The sequence below is a fragment of the Gobio gobio genome (assembly GCF_949357685.1).
Source record: "Gobio gobio genome assembly, chromosome: 15".
NCBI lineage: Eukaryota > Metazoa > Chordata > Actinopteri > Cypriniformes > Gobionidae > Gobio > Gobio gobio.
In genome coordinates this window covers 51,582,933-51,585,432 of record NC_137108.1, presented here as the reverse complement: position 1 = coordinate 51,585,432, position 2,500 = coordinate 51,582,933, and the positions used below count along the sequence as shown (strand labels likewise).

Genomic DNA, 2,500 nt, shown 5'->3' with positions numbered 1-2,500 from the left:
TGGGAAGAAGGCGTGGCTTACCTGGGGAACACATGGCTCCAGGTGCACTCTGGGAAGAAGGCGTGGCTTACCTGGGGAACACATGGCTCCAGGTGCACTATGGGAAGAAGGCGTGGCTTACCTGGGGAACACATGGCTCCAGGTGCACTATGGGAAGAAGGCGTGGCTTACCTGGGGAACACATGGCTCCAGGTGCACTATGGGAAGAAGGCGTGGCTTACCTGGGGAACACATGGCTCCAGGTGCACTCTGGGAAGAAGGCGTGGCTTACCTGGGGAACACATGGCACCAGGTGCACTATGGGAAGAAGGAGTGGCTTACCTGGGGAACACATGGCTCCAGGTGCACTATGGGAAGAAGGCGTGGCTTACCTGGGGAACACATGGCTCCAGGTGCACTATGGGAAGAAGGCGTGGCTTACCTGGGGAACACATGGCTCCAGGTGCACTATGGGAAGAAGGCGTGGCTTACCTGGAGAACACATGGCTCCAGGTGCACTATGGGAAGAAGGCGTGGCTTACCTGGGGAACACATGGCCCCAGGTGCACTATGGGAAGAAGGCGTGGCTTACCTGGGGAACACATGGCTCCAGGTGCACTATGGAAAGAAGGCGTGGCTTACCTGGGGAACACATGGCTCCAGGTGCACTCTGGGAAGAAGGCGTGGCTTACCTGGGGAACACATGGCTCCAGGTGCACTATGGGAAGAAGGCGTGGCTTACCTGGGGAACACATGGCTCCAGGTGCACTCTGGGAAGAAGGCGTGGCTTACCTGGGGAACACATGGCCCCAGGTGCACTATGGGAAGAAGGCGTGGCTTACCTGGGGAACACATGGCTCCAGGTGCACTATGGGAAGAAGGCGTGGCTTACCTGGGGAACACATGGCTCCAGGTGCACTCTGGGAAGAAGGCGTGGCTTACCTGGGGAACACATGACACCAGGTGCACTCTGGGAAGAAGGCGTGGCTTACCTGGGGAACACATGACACCAGGTGCACTATGGGAAGAAGGCGTGGCTTACCTGGGGAACACATGGCTCCAGGTGCACTATGGGAAGAAGGCGTGGCTTACCTGGGGAACACATGGCACCAGGTGCACTATGGGAAGAAGGCGTGGCTTACCTGGGGAACACATGGCTCCAGGTGCACTATGGGAAGAAGGCGTGGCTTACCTGGGGAACACATGACACCAGGTGCACTATGGGAAGAAGGCGTGGCTTACCTGGGGAACACATGACACCAGGTGCACTCTGGGAAGAAGGCGTGGCTTACCTGGGGAACACATGGCTCCAGGTGCACTATGGGAAGAAGGCGTGGCTTACCTGGGGAACACATGGCTCCAGGTGCACTATGGGAAGAAGGCGTGGCTTACCTGGGGAACACATGGCACCAGGTGCACTATGGGAAGAAGGCGTGGCTTACCTGGGGAACACATGGCTCCAGGTGCACTATGGGAAGAAGGCGTGGCTTACCTGGGGAACACATGGCTCCAGGTGCACTATGGGAAGAAGGCGTGGCTTACCTGGGGAACACATGGCACCAGGTGCACTATGGGAAGAAGGCGTGGCTTACCTGGGGAACACATGGCTCCAGGTGCACTATGGGAAGAAGGCGTGGCTTACCTGGGGAACACATGGCTCCAGGTGCACTATGGGAAGAAGGCGTGGCTTACCTGGAGAACACATGGCTCCAGGTGCACTATGGGAAGAAGGCGTGGCTTACCTGGGGAACACATGGCTCCAGGTGCACTCTGGGAAGAAGGCGTGGCTTACCTGGGGAACACATGACACCAGGTGCACTCTGGGAAGAAGGCGTGGCTTACCTGGGGAACACATGGCTCCAGGTGCACTCTGGGAAGAAGGCGTGGCTTACCTGGGGAACACATGGCTCCAGGTGCACTATGGGAAGAAGGCGTGGCTTACCTGGGGAACACATGGCTCCAGGTGCACTATGGGAAGAAGGCGTGGCTTACCTGGGGAACACATGGCACCAGGTGCACTCTGGGAAGAAGGCGTGGCTTACCTGGAGAACACATGGCTCCAGGTGCACTATGGGAAGAAGGCGTGGCGGCGGAGGCAGTGATGCTTTGGGCAATGTTCTGCTGGGAAACCTTGAGTCCTCCATCATGTGGATGTGACTTTGACACATCCAACCTTCCTAAGCATTGTTGAGCCCATGTCCAGCCTTTCATGGACTTAAAGGATCTGCTGCTAACATCTTGGTGCCAGATCCCACAGCACACCTTCAGGAGTCCCTCAGAGACGGGTCAGGGGGACCAACATGATATTAGTTATAATGTTATGCCTAGTCGGTGTTATATATGAATATTTTTTAAAAATATAATTTTTTTGTGATGATTATTGTTGAAAATGTAAAACAAAACAATAAATATATTACTATTGTAATAATACTGTAAAATAAAATAATTATTTTTATATTTTAGTAATGAATATATATATAATAATAATAATAATAATTTACAATACAATCTTAATTTTTAT

The 2,500-nt window shown here is 53.8% G+C and overlaps 1 protein-coding gene across 1 annotated transcript in view; it reads right to left on the bottom strand.

Annotated features, from left to right (window-relative positions):
* The window catches only part of vps13b (vacuolar protein sorting 13 homolog B), a gene marked incomplete at its 3' end in the record, with an annotated part of 207,729 nt that overhangs the window by 85,380 nt on the left and 119,849 nt on the right, over positions 1 to 2,500 (bottom strand).